This window comes from Myiozetetes cayanensis, unplaced genomic scaffold (assembly GCF_022539395.1).
Source record: "Myiozetetes cayanensis isolate MyiCay16 unplaced genomic scaffold, myiCay2020 scf5-8, whole genome shotgun sequence".
NCBI classification, from domain to species: domain Eukaryota; kingdom Metazoa; phylum Chordata; class Aves; order Passeriformes; family Tyrannidae; genus Myiozetetes; species Myiozetetes cayanensis.
Window position 1 is genome coordinate 76,838,639 of NW_026087742.1, and position 14,556 is coordinate 76,853,194.

A 14,556-nucleotide genomic window follows, 5' to 3' on the forward strand; every position below is an offset into this window, starting at 1 on the left:
GTATCAGAGTATTTGCTGTTCAAAGGCAGTTGAGGTCTTGTTCCTCACAGCCCATGTGGCCCAAATGTTTGGTCTTTACATTTGTTACAAGTTCAGAAATTTTGCTCATAGATCGATTCTGATCTCTGTAATTACCTGACAGAGAAGAAGCCACATCACCTCTCAGCTCTCACCAGCCTGGGAGGGGCACCCTGGGATGGTATTTCCTCCTCATGAGCTCTTGCAAGGCTAGAGTTAGTGTGAAATTAATTTCTTTGGTTTGGAGGCAGGGAATTAGAGTTTCAGCTCTGAGGAGACTGTTTCTGCAACAGATCTTTCCCTATCACTCTGGTTCAGACCAGTGATATATTTTCTCTATGCTTTCAGGAATGTAAGGTAGTGCCTAGGAGGTACAAGTCAGTTTTTGCTTTTATGATTTTGCTTTATTACTCCATAAGCTGCCCATGATCTCACTGCAGGTGCAGGGAATTTTTTTGGCTGTTAAACCATGAAATCAGAATGTCTTTTGAGTTTAGTATTGTTACCACTCAGTTTTAGAATAACTTAACCTGATGTAACAGTGGTGTACATGCACACAAGTACATGTAGTGGAATTTAACTTCCTTAGTGATAGATACCCAAAAATTTAAGAGGAAGCAGTGAATGCCCTCAGGGGTTTTTGGTGGGGGTTTTTTTGGAGTATGTGGTGGTGTGTGTTCTTGCTAGCAGAGGACGTTCAAAATTCCTGAGGCACCAGATGAGGCACCAGATGAGCCATACTAGTGCTGGAATGGAACTTTGGAATTTTCTTCCAGAAAAGTGGGAAGGATACCTGTTAGCAGACACTCCCCAGGGGATCATTACCCAGGAGTAGATAGTAAAGTGTTCCCGACTTAATAGTGACTGACAGGAACTAGAAGTTTAACTTCAGTCAATTTTGATCTGGAAAGTCATCGCTTGTCTCTGCCAACGCCATTACCTCTGCTTGCTACCTACTGCAGTTGGCCAGTGTCTTTTGATGGTGGGTAAGGAGCAAAAAAGATGGGATATTACTTCAACTTACTATTTCTGCACTAAATGTGTGGCTGATCTTTTCCTAAGTAGCGAGAGAAAGTTCTGTTTAAAATGTTTGTGAAATAGGGGTTTTCATGTAATGTGTGCTGTTAAAAAAAATGCTGTTCCTTAATACCCATACCTATCTTGCAGTGATAGGATTTGATGTAAATTAATTAGAAGGTTTAATATCCAATTCATATACTTTCTTAAAAACTAATGCTAATCTTTCAACTTAAAAAAAAAAGAAAAAAAAAAAGCTTGGAATATAATTCACATTTTGGATTCAGTTTAATGAAGAATAATGTAACACAGGATCTTGAATTAGGGAAAATAGCCTTGCCTGAATTACTTGAAATAAATTGTGCGACATCACCATTTTTAAATATCTGAGGATAACATACCAAGAGACATTTTTACTGTGAAGTTTTGTCTGCTTAGGAGTTGGTATTCCTGGAAAACAAACAATAAACCCCCCGAAAAATCCACACCCCTCCCAAAATTGCCTGGTTTTTTTTTTTTTTTTTTAGATACTTAGTGTGAAGAAGTGCATGGATGCAGTGGTTATAGTTCTGTGCTCCAGATAGTTTCTTCTGGCCAGTAGATGGAGATGATGCAATTGACTATTAGAGCACAATGTTTGCTGCTTTACACTCCCTGTTTTTTTGTGATGCAGTTTCTTCATAGGACCATTGTTTAACAACTGTTTACTGGAAAACCATTCACAGAGCAAATAGTTTGTCCTGAGAACTGTCTATTACAACCCTAGAGAAAGAAAACAAAGAGAAAAAAAAGAGTGTTAAATCAGTACAGGTTTGGCTAGGTCTTCTCCCTATCGTTTTCTCCCATCATTAAAAAGTCTGAGTAAAGTACATGCCCATGAATAAATGCCTTCTTAAAGAATGAGGGAGCCATAGCAACTTGCTCCTTACAGCTACAAAATCAAACTCTCTTTGGAACCTGCCACCTCTCCTCCTCCTCGGGGTAACGAGGAAATCAGTTTCATTTGGGATTGCCTGTCAGTCTCTGGGAGCAGGTGAAAAGGAACGGCACCTCTGTAGATGAGCTCCTCAGCTCTGTATTAACATGAACAAGTGTGGATTCCTGTCCTTAAAATTAGTAAAAGCTGTAGCGTTTACTGAGATGTAGCTGGAGGTGGCAGTGCGGTAAGAAAACACATTTCAAGTGGAAAGCTAAAATGGGTTAAGTGGTAAAAAAGTTATATTAAATTTTAAAAGAGAATCTTCATCTGCCCTTGTTGCAATTAAAATACAGTCCCATAATATTTATTATCCTTGGAAGAAACCAGACAAGCAAATGACCCCCACAACCCTAACAAATTACATAAAAATGGCCTAACCCAAATCTCCAAGTTGCCAGAAATGGACTCTTCTCATCATTCTTATACCTGAGGACAAAAGCCCCAAAAACCCACAAGCAAGCTTCTATCAGATCATCTAAAAAAGAAGCATAATTAATTTTCCCCCAAATCCTAAAGTTCTCTGGTGCTACTGTAATTATGGCAGAATAAAATGATTGCTTTAGTTGGAAAACTGGGCACTGGTCAATGACTTTAGGCTGTTTTTTCTTGTAAGAATTCCTCTTCCTTCCTAAGGAGAGAGTTGAGCAGCAGGTGCTGCAGTTGACGAACCTGTTCTGTATAACCATCTGTGCACCTCTGCCTTGACTTCACATGCAGTCCTGATGGCAGTGCCAGAAATGGGTGATATAGCAGAACTGGAAAGGCTGAGAAAGAGGTGAGAAGTTTAAGAAGTATGCAGCACAGCCATCTGACGTGGAACTGAAAATGTTAGGGTCTTCAGATTAGAAAAAGAAGCAGGACAGATGTCTACACAGTTGTAAATGCAGGGAAGCAGGTGAATCAGGAACAATTCACTGTTTTTCACAACAAAGATCAGATGCTACCCAAATAAAGTATTAAAGAGGATGTTAAAACCAACAAGGAATATTTTATCATACACTGTAATTTCTGATGGATGTGTTTCAAAGTCGAAAAAAGAATTAGACCAATTACTCAAGGGTGTGTGAACAATTAATAAGTGAGGTGTTCCTGAGGAGACTACTTGCTCAAGAAGTCCATAAGTCATCGGCTGTCAGAAGCTGGGAGAGTAGGCTAGGAAAGGGACCTCTCTACCTTTGTCCCATTTGTTGTATTCTTTCCCTCAAGCTCCCTTACTCCATCTCCCATTAGACACTCAGTTCTCTGATCAGGCTTCACGGGGTCATTTTTCACACATCCTTCATTTCAGCACTCCTCACTTCTCCCTCACTGGTTTTGTTTATACAGATCAAAATCTCACTATGTTCGCATGGGGCTTTGGGAAATAGAAATCATTCTTCACCCAGGTTGCACAGGATCAACTAAAACAAGAATCCCTTCATGTAAAACATATCTCAGAGCTAATATTCATGTAGACACTTGCTCTGGGGCCTGAGAAGGATAAAAAAAGTTCTTACCTTGTTGCATGTTACTGTGGATTCTAAATAAAAGGCAAAAGAGAAATCTATAATCAAATCAAAACATAATAAAATGTCTATCCTTTATTTTCTGCATGAGTTTGAAGGAGATAATGGATTTTTTCACCATTCATTCAAACGTCGCAGACCTGAAATGCTGAATTTTTGTAGCTTGCACAAAGGATCAAAGTGCAGTAAAAAGTAAGGCATGTGGCGAGACTCTCTGGCTTTCCCTGGTAGAAGATTAAACCATTTTAATATTTGGACAGTTTTATGAGAACTGCAGCTCCTTTGTTACTGATCTGCCTCTTTAGAAGGAGAGACGACAGCAGGAAATAGGGATTAAGATTTCCTCCCCTGTGCTAGAGAGAGATATGGCACCGTACAGTGTTATCAACTGCAGAGAAACTGTGGAGGGAACAAACTAAACAGTCAGTGCTGAAGCAATTGGAAATATCGAAGAAAACAATGCATTTCAAAATTTAAAAACATGAGATAATGGGCATCAGTTTTATAAAGAACCAGTTAAATTTAGTACAGGCTGCTATTAAAATGCCTGGTGCTTTAAAACATTTCCTGAGAACTATTCTGGTTAAGCCTGTCCTATTTCAGCAGGATGAATTCAATCCAGTTATATATTAAGGTCATGTTCATTTTTAAATCTAGTATTTAAAAAGTAAGATTTTTTTTTCTTTTGGTTCAGTTGCAAATAGCAAATGGTCACTGGAGAAAACAAGATATTTTTGAAGGACAAATGTGTCCTAAGGATTACAGATAAACCAGAAACAATTGCTTTCTGTGTTTCATTGTCAGAGGAAACAGTGAATCTCACGTTTAAATTATTTATAAAGTGGAAAACTACAATAAACTGAAACACTATGGAACACCATAATGCTGACATGCAGACCACTGAGAAAACAGAAAAACATACCATTAACAGACATAGGGGATTTTTTTTTCCTCTAAAGTAGAATGGGGAGTTTATGTAATTGGAAGTAGTGGTAATGAATTCTCAATGATTATATTAAGACGAAAAAAACAGGCATGGAAAAACCCTTTCACCTGTGCTCTGCAGCTCAGAAAATAAAGATACTGTAAACAAAAACTGCCTTCAGCGTCAGAGTCGCGGCAAGAAGGCAGCATTCATCACTCGCACTTGAAAGCTACAGGCAGAGCCCAAGTTGCTACAGAACAGGTTAAATAGTATCTTTGACAGTGAGAGCCCACCTCAGATATTTGTGCAGGGAGGAATGTGACCAACAATTCTGTATATCTTTGTCAGCAAGTTGATGGGAGCTGATGGCAGGAAAGGGTGTATGCTTAATCTACCTGACCTTTAAGGAAAAATTGTCTTCCTGATTTGAAAGCAGACCGAAGTAGAAAGCAGACTATGTCATTGTAGATTATTTTTCTCATGAGCAAAGTGGAAATTATTCTTCATATTTTTTAATCTAAATTCTACTTTCTAGAGCAGTTGCTTCATTTTCATTCATTGGAATTTTATTTCTGAGAAAAATAACTGCAGTGGATAAAAGATAATAAGCAGGAAAATAAATGCTTTTCAAGCCTCTAATCATTTAATTATTTGATTTTATTAAACATAAATTATGCAAATCTTGCTAAGCGTTCTAAAGTAAAATGTTATTTCCGTAAATTATTTAATGCTTTTCACTTTCAGAACAGAAACTTTCAGAAATTCCTTTTGAAGAAGGAATTGTTTTAATTATATGAAACACAGATAGAAAATTCATGGTCTTTTTTCTCTTCATTCTGCTATGTTTTTCACATGGGAAGCATATTAATTGCTGCTCGGAGAAGACCCAGCTTCTAGTCTGATTTTTAGGAACAGGCTAATTTCAGAGGCTGCATTCTGAAACAGCAAAGTCATATGCTGAATTGATGCTTGCTTTGACAGGTTTTATAGCTGCTCTCCCCAGCGAGATTCAGAGGTTCTAAACATTAAAACAAGAGAATATGACAATGGACAAGACAGTAATTAAGGCACCTATTGTAACTAGCCATTGTATAAATAAAATGTCTATCACCAAGTTAGAAAGGGTGTATGAGAGATCCTGAATGCACCAGAGCACTAGATAAGGTTCCCTCACCACCACTTTAAAGTGTGGATTATCCCAGAAGGATTTATTCAAACATCTTGATACGTTCCAGATGTATTATCTTGCAGGAGGTCACAGCCAAAATATTGGCAGGGGGATATTGAGGAGAGGGGAGCAAGAGATTACTGTTTTCATGGGACTCTTTAAGTCTGATAATTCTAAAAGCAATGTTTAATGTTCTATATTCTTTTCATTTTCATGTTTGCAAGGCTACTTTTTTCAGCTGTGTTTACTCATGATATAAATACTAAAGGGCTGCAAAAATTGAGCTTTTTTTTTGTTTGTTTAAAATCGTATTTACTTACATCAGTTCAGGTACTTAAAAGGCTTGTTTTTCATCACAGTGTTAAATGATCTCAAAATCATTTAATGAATTTAATTGCACTGTCCTTCTGGAAAGTATCACCCTTTTTCTTTCCCTCTCCCTTTTTTTTTTTTTCTTTCTTTCTTTTAACAGATAAACACTTTGTTCTGTCCAAAATTACAAAAACACTGGAAGATAATGAACTATGGTGCTGGGACTTCTACCTTAGACTCTGAATTCTAAAGACCCATTGCTATTTCAAACAACAAGTTTAGTTTTCTTCTCCAAAGTAGTATTGAAAGATTAATATGGTTGGTTGGTTGTTCATATGAAATCTTTTTGGCTCTGCAAGTATTTTCTCTTCCTCTCTCCTTACCATGACAGAGGAGCTATGTAGTTTCTATGGAAATACAGGCATAGAATATATATTTTGTGCTGATATTTAGTGTTCTTTTCCCCTTCTCTGGGGAGAAAAGGTTAAAGTGAATTGTTGGAAAGGAAGCCTGAATATCAACAACAAAATTATTTTTTTTTCCATTTACCAAACCTCTGTGTTTTTCTTTCACTTCTGTTTTCTTGAATGTTATGATAGTTGTAATTTTATAAATGATGATTTTATCAATAATTATAATAAATTATTTTTTTCCACTTACATTGCAGTAGTTGACAATTTTGTCCATTAATGAACACTTTGGAAACCTCAGTGTCATTTCAAAAATTTAATATTTTTTCCCTACTTGGGTTAGTGGACGGGAAAAAGCAAGCATGAAGCAAGTATAAGCCAACAAAACCTATGTAGTCTGAGGAGTATAAATTGCTCATGAATTTCAAACAAACAGTTTAGCTCTGGAGCTTCAGGGATGATTCCTGTATTAACTGTTGCACTGTGATTATCTGAGCACAGATATGTGGCGAATGTAAGAAACACATTAATTCTGAAACAGGAAAATACTCTGGGCAACGCGAGGTAAATATGATGACATGTAGCAGAGGTGGTGTTGTATGATGTTGTGCTGAGTCTGGAGAGCAGGCCTTGTTCCAACAGCTTGATACACAAAAGTTCTCTTTAGATGGCTTCTTAAAGACTTGGGAAACTTTTGCATGCACAACTAAAAAGGCTCTCTTTTAATTCATGACCTTATCCGCTTTAAACAAGCAGTAAACAAAATCTGTTAACTAGCTGGCTTTAAGTGCTTAAATGGCTTCTTTTCAATGGTTGAGTATTTCTTTCACATGGAAATACTGAAGTTTGATAATGAAAATTCGCTCCTTAGTTAACTGGCTAAATATGTGGGTTTTTTCTTTGTAGTTTGGGTTTTTTTCCCCTCGAAAGTTAAGACACGGTGTACTGCTAGTATTATACACTACTATAAAAACTGTAAAAAAACACTGCTTCTAGATGTAAATTGGATGTTGCATTCCATTGTGGAAGCAAGAAAGACACTGGTTCAACATCAGTAACCCCACCAGAAGAGCTACAGAAAATCTTAGTAACTGATGACTGTAATAATATTTTGAGAAGACATGGACTAAAACATATTGCAAAAAAAAAAAAGCCTCTGAAAGGTGGGAATCCTGATATGCTACGAAATGCACAATAAAAATAATGGTGAAAGAATTGGATGGATAGTTATGTCATGCTCTTGCACTGAAATTAGCAAAAACAAAGGAGTTGACACAAGTTAACCTATGAGACCCTAAAACTGACCGATCAAACACCTTAGGTTTGCAAGATTGAGCCCCAAACCACATTTATACATGAACACACTGATAAATCTAGCATGGAAGTATTTGCTGAAAGGGTTTTGAAACAAAATTTCAGGCTCTAAGGAAAACATCCGAGGAATGTTTTATGAAAAAGAATTACTAGACTTCTGAAATACATAGATTTCAGGTTTGGGCAGCATCTTAGCATCTCTCCGTAGTGAAACAGCAAAACATTTGAACTCAACACGTATTTTACAGTAGTTTACAAAAGAGGCGTAGATTGTAAGGCCACTGAAGAATCCAGTCTAATCTTCCTGCAAACGAGACCAAAGAATTTAGTCCGCATGCTCGGGGTTTAAGTCCAATAATTTAGCCTGACAAAGCACACAGATAGGCAAATAAGTTGCCACATGGTAGGTGAAAACCTCAATTTGCGGGTACTGTGCCCAAACTTCCTGCATACATGCATACCTCCTAGAACATCAAAACAAATGTCAATGAAAAAATAACTGCAAATCTTCTCAGCATATGAGAGTTGTGGAAAAGTGAAGGCCTTCTAGAGATCTGTATTTGCATTCCATTGTAGCCGTTGCTATTTCTTTCCTGAAGGGGGGAAAGGCAGAAGGCGCAGAGAGGCAGTCTCTCAAGGTGACAGAATCCTTTTAGCATATTTCTCTCCTCCCCTCCGTTTTCCTTGAGTTCTCTTTTATCAGGTAAAGCAGAAACGAATGAATCATACCAGTGTAGTCTTGCTTAATCTGAAATACAATCACAGCTCTTCTCATCTTTTTCAGTGAATGCAGACAAAGCTTACCTGTTTTGTTTGTTTGTTTGTTTGGGGTTTTGTTTTTGTTTTTGTTTTTTTCCAGAAACATGAACTAACTAGAACTATTTATCTAATTTCAGTGACTTTACAAAAACAAATGCAGGCTGTTTCTCTCAAGTTCTCCTGTTTATTTGACGTACCAACAAATTCCACATCTCAATAAACAGGGAAGAAATGCAATCCGGCATACCACTAGAAACTAATAGGAGCCATGAGTGCTTTTCTCAATTACCGCATCAGAAGAGTTCAGGTTGCTGACATTTGCAATTTACAAGATAGAAATCCGTTTTAAAGAAAACCTGATGTCTTTTTAGATGTCAGTTCCTAGTTGTCACTGATACCTTCAGAAGATCCAAAAATCAATGTGTTAACTAAGTAAACACGCGCAAGCTTGTCCATGGCAATAGGAGAAATGATCAACATCTTAGAGGCTTCAGTAAGTACACCACTGTCGATTCACTGCTGCTTTTTGGAGCTCGATAATAAATGATCAATAGCTGCAGGGCAACCTGTTGCTTTTGCTCAGAACTGAGAAATGAAACAAGGTCACACAAACTTGGAAGGCGTTAAAGATGACCTCACTCACTTGGTGTAGATTACAACAACTCTTTTGTTAGGTGTGAATGAGGCATTAGTGATCTGAAGTGTAGATAAAAAGCACCAGGAAATTCTAAATGTTAAGTGCTGTACTTACCGTAACTGCACGTTCAGTAAGCTGCTGACAAAAAAAAGTATTTGGAAAAATGCAATCTTTTTATTATGTCGGTGTTTTTAACCACAGTTCATATGGTGAGGCAGTTGGACTAGTTGGTCATTGGAGGTCCCTTCCAACTGAAATATTCTCTTCTCTTACTCTATTTCCATTCTATTTCCATTCTACATTGTAAGAATGAGAATGTAATCTTTCTTCTTGATCTTCTAAAGACCGTGCATTTTGCAGAAGTAGAAGTCTGGGGGAAATAACAATAATTACTATCTATCAAGTATTGACAGCTAATGACAGTTTTCAGCTTTTCAGTCAGTAATGTATGTATTTTAGTTAAGCTTTCAGGGTTGACTAAAGAAATCAAGTTCTCTTGATCTCTCGAGGTTGGACGGCACATGCGTTGAGGTATTTTGTAGTGAGGTGCTTGCACATAGAGAGGCATTCCTCTTGACGGCAAAAGAATTTGTCTTTTGAAGATTAAGCAAGGCCCCAAGGCTTAGACCAAAAAAAAAAAAAAATTAGTTCACTTATAATTTCTGTTTCCTCCAGTGAGTAAAACTAGATATAGTAGTAGGGCTCCCCAAATAATCTTGTAATGCTAGGTGCTGAGAAGGGTTACTTTATTCACCTAGTTTACTGCTCCCTCCTGGGTCACTGAAAGAACTTCAGAGACCTGAAGGGTCTCCCCTGCATCACTCATTTGCGTGCACCGCCCAGTCTTTTCCTGAAATAAACATTGGGCAGAAGACTGGAGAAGGCTCAAAGAGATGCACGCCCTAACACTTCAGTTATGCAAATATATAGCGGTGATTTAAGAAGTGCTGTATGCAGACAACTCTGCTGGCCCTAGGTGTGACAGTCTTTTTCCTGTAGCTCCAGATCTTCTCTGAGGGAATATACAGGGTCTCTAAAAAAGGCACACACCCATCCCTGGCCTCTGCTTGGTGGGTTCCTTTCTACTCACGTACTGACTGGAGTGGAGACTGTTGTGAGACAGATCCTGGAGCCCAGATTACTACTGCTGGTTAAACTTCACTCTGCCGTGATGTGTGGTTGTCTAACGAGGAAGAATATAGAGTTTACGACGACCTAGTAACCATAAGTGCGAATAGAGTACGCACACACACCTAGTCCTTTGGTTTGTCTGGCACCTGAGACAAACACTTGGAGTATGATGAGCGTGGAGGGACGCCTCCCGACACAAGAAGCACCGCTCTGTTCTCTCTGCTGGCTCCTGAAGCCTCGCTCTTAGAGCAGAAGAGCTGCGGTATCCATTAATGCACACACCCCCTGAGGCAGTGTCCTCGTTCCTCCTGAAGGACCCGCCTAGTTTAACAGCCCCGCAGCTGCCGGCGACCTATTCCCTTCTCAAGGACGGGTAGCAGGGGGCATTCCTCCTACAGGGTGCCCCGGTGGGTGCCTACGCCGGATAGTCCTACAAATCCACAGGAAGGGGCAGAGACCCTGCGGGGTCTTTCGCTCTCCCTGCTCCTGGGCTGAAGCCAGGTTTAACCCTCCCCTTACGCTGCGGTTACCTGGGCGCTGCTCGCCCCTTCTGGTTCCCCGAAAGACCAAGAGGAGGAGCGGAGTAGAAGGGATCTGGAGCCCCTTCGGCTCGGCAGCAGCGCAGGGCGGTGGTCGCTGCGACTCCGCACCTCTCCCTCTCGGGCTGCCCGGGTACCACCGCCGGGGCGGGCGTCCCGCTCGCTCCACGGCCGGCAGCGGCCACGGATCCGAGCGGCCGCCGCCGCCCGTGAACGCTGGAGGGGGCTCTCGGCCGCCTCCTCCCGCCGGCGGCTCCCCCTCCGGGAGGGGGCAGGGTTAGGGGAGGGAGGTGCAGCCGCGGCAGCGCGGCGGCGAGCGGCGTCCAGTTCCCGCTCCCCCGGTCCGCGGGCGGCAGCAGGACCAGCCCCTCCGCCGCCTGCCTCCCTTCTCCTCCGCGCCGGCCCGGTGGGCTCCCCGCGCTGCCAAGCCGGACATGGCGATCCTGCTCCTGCGAGCCCCTCGCTGTCCTCCTTCCCCCGCCGCCGCCGCTCCTGCCGCCGCCTTCTCCTCCTCCTCCCCGCGGAGCTTTTAATGGCTCGGACCTCCGGCGGCCAAGCGCGACTGTCCCTGCAGCAGGCGCAGCGAGGAGAGCCGGCGGGAGCCCGCGCAGCCCCAGCCCCGCGCACGGTAAGGGCGGCACGGCGAACAATGGGGCCGGGCGGGAGCGGCCGCGGGTGGCGGCACCGCGGCCGGGGCTGCGGGGCGGGCGGCGGGACCCGCCCGCGGGGCGGCCGGGGCGGGAGGCAGCGGACGGCCCGAAACGCCGCCCCCCGGCACCGTCGCCGTCTCCCCGGGCGGTGACAGCCCGGCGGACACCCCGCTCGGCACCGCATAATCCCATTACCGTGGGTAATCCGTGGGCAGGCTCCGCGCCGAGCGCCGCCCGGACCGCCCGCCCTTCTCCGCGTCCCCGGGCCACCGCGCCCGGGAGCAGTCCGGGCGGCGGCGAGGGCGGACGAGCAGCTCTTTGCCTTTTGTTTCGCCCTGAGTAGGGACCCGGCCACGGCGGCGGGGCGGGAGCCCTGGAGGGACGCGCGGTGCCGGGCGGAGTTGGAGGGACGGCCCGGGGAAGGGTTTAGCCCAGGCCGGCGGGAGGTGCCTCTCCAGGGGGGCGTGCGAGGGCAGCGCACCTCCCTCCCGCCTCGGTCCGGGGCGGCCCGGCGGGGACGGGACGGGCTCCCGCTCATCCCCGGCCAGTGCCACCACCCCGGGTTCCCCGAGTGGCTGTAGCGGCTGCAGCCGCCTGGTGCTCCCTCCCTCTGCCTTCACATCCAGGGGTGCGCAGAGGTGGATCCAGCCTTGTTCCCTCGACGCCTTTGCCACCACCTCGCCCGTGTCCGAGCTGGAGAATTCACCACTTTCAAACCGAGTGTTGCGTACTGTTCTTTAGGATCAGCTTTTGCCAGCCGGGAATTGCTGGGGAAAGTTTAGAGTAAACTGCAGTTTATTTTCAGAACAGGAGCTCATGTGCAGTAGGCCTTAGCTTTTGTGATACGGCTGCCTTCTCTCTTTTTAAAGCAGGCGTAAACTCTGTAGAGTTTATTTAAAGTTGCCGGAAATACTTGATTGCTGGCGTGAAATTACTATGTAGTGTATATTTTTCGGTCACAGTCTTCAAAGAGATTTGTCCCAGGAGAGTGGAAAGATGATTGCTCTAAAGGAACAGTATCTCTCAGCGGTTCTATTATTTGCATCACTCAGATACTTTGACTCCCGCTCCTTGTAGTGGTTCCAATTCACAGCAAAATCGAGCCAACAAAATAAAATTCAGAAGGAGACCTGTTAAGAAAAACCCCAAAAGTTCTTCTGAATTAAAGTATCCACTTCCCCTACTTATGGATGCTTATGCAAGAATTGAGATATCTAGCTAATTAGTGGATCTGAGCCTTTTAGAAATGGTCCCGCTACCAGGAAGGTATGAAATCCTCTTAGCTATACCTCACGTGTCCGACCTGCCGGGGTCTCGAAACTTGGGTCTCGCTGACAGGACTGGACAGGAGCTGCGTGTGCTGTGCTTGCTGCCTTGCCCCCTGGGGCTCATAGTTACCCAGAGGTGGGGACCGTGCTGTTAGTGAAGTCAGGTGAGAACTGGTCTTCCCCCTTTGCCCTGGCCTTCCCTAATATCAGAAGCGTGCCATGCTCAGTCACGGGTAACAACTCTGTGGCTCAGGGATCCCACCTAATGTTTTTGCTTCCTAATTTAGAACTTCATTCTCATCCATTGTGTTTTGCTCAAGGATTCAGTACAGTCTCTTTCTTTCTTTCTTTTAAAAATAACAAAGATGAGAGGTTATATGTGATATACTGCATTATGATGACTACTTTTGAAGGCTTATATCTGGCTATATCAGTCCAAACACAGTGTTAAATTCTTTTATCCTTATGGAATTAAGTTCAAATCTAGAACTGTGGATACCTGAGTGAGGGATAGTTGGCAGTAGGGCCAACTTGTCATCATCATGGGAAGGGGTTAGAAAGCTGCATTTCTCAGCTTGTTTTTTGCACAAATCTTGTGTACAGTCAATGAAATTATTGTCCTTTTCTTCTGCACAGTTACGGTTTTGAACAAGCCAAACAAACTGGGGAAGTGGGCAGAATGTTTAGCAAACATTAACATGGAACTTCAAAATGTCAAAAGTTGGTATGAGATTGAATGTGTAATATCTAAGCCTGAATTTTATTTAATGGTTGGACTTCAATTTGGATTTTTCCTTTTTTTTTTTTTCTACTAGGTGAACACAGTTCATTAGTCATTTTGTAATCAATACTTAGAGCATGCTACTTGTAACCAGATCTTTTGAAATAAAATTGTGAAAGATAAATGACCTAAGGGGAAATACCACTTAAATGTGATGGTTTGAAAAAGAAAAGAGAAAGACTTGATCTATGAGATGTATTTCTGCATTAAAGCTCAGATAGAGAATTCTAAATTTATAGAACTATTCAGTAAATTTTCCCTGCTGATTTTTAGGTTAATTTGACTTACAGAAAAATCCAAACTTCCTCTTAAAAAATTTATGTATGATGATAACTAGCAGCTCTTTTTTTAAAAAATGTAAAAGATTTTGACACTGATGAATATGAGGCTGCCGGTTCTGGCAGCTTTTTAGCTTATGTGTGCTTCATGATGGAGCTATGCAAAAGAAATGCTTCTCTGGCTTGAAATATTCTTGCATTAAGTCTTTGACTTGCTGTTGGGCACGTATATCTTAAATGGACTGACTGCTGCGGTGACTCCCAAACTGGGATCTGTTAGGCCATGAAGCTGGGGAAGGTGGTCCACAGGACCGTATTGTTTTCATAGTGTTTGCAGTGACAAGTTGGTTGTTGGGCAGAGACACTTCAGAGACTGGGCTAAAGAATCATGTGTGAATCGCCAGCTGAGTGCTTCCTCTCAGCTTTTGCAAGGTGGAAAACTACAGAGAACAATGTTGCCTGTTCCCTGGTTGTTAATGGTTGTCCATCCCCCTTTCCTGAGACTGGAATTTGAAGTGCAGGTCAGTGCTCTGACCTTGCCCTCCCCTCTGCTTCATTTAGGGAAACGCAGATCTGTGTCTTGCTGCCTGCAGCGGGGATTGGGATCCAGAACTTTAATGGAATTGACTCAACTCATCTTCTTAGGCTTACATTCATATTTAGGAAGTATTTTTTGCAACTGCAGGATTGGGTTACAAAACCTGATTATATACATAACTGAAACTCTAGTGGATGTTTTCAGGAGTTTAACCTCTATATTATTTGTCTTGGTTAAATTCTAGTGTCAAATCAATGTATTAGAATTGTACTTTTCATGCTGTGCTGTTAACTATAGGGTCTAAACTTACCGAGTTTGGTTTCTGGT

General features: G+C 42.4%; 1 protein-coding gene across 2 annotated transcripts in view; it reads left to right on the forward strand.

Moving 5' to 3' along the window:
• The first annotated feature begins 11,034 nt into the window (after nt 1-11,034).
• FARP1 (FERM, ARH/RhoGEF and pleckstrin domain protein 1) overlaps nt 11,035-14,556 on the forward strand; it is a 200,411-nt gene continuing 196,889 nt past the window's right edge. For both annotated transcript variants that reach the window (XM_050332701.1, XM_050332702.1), the window contains exon 1: nt 11,035-11,342. The gene's annotated coding sequence lies outside the window, so the exon portion shown is untranslated. The remainder of the gene's footprint in view (nt 11,343-14,556) is intronic.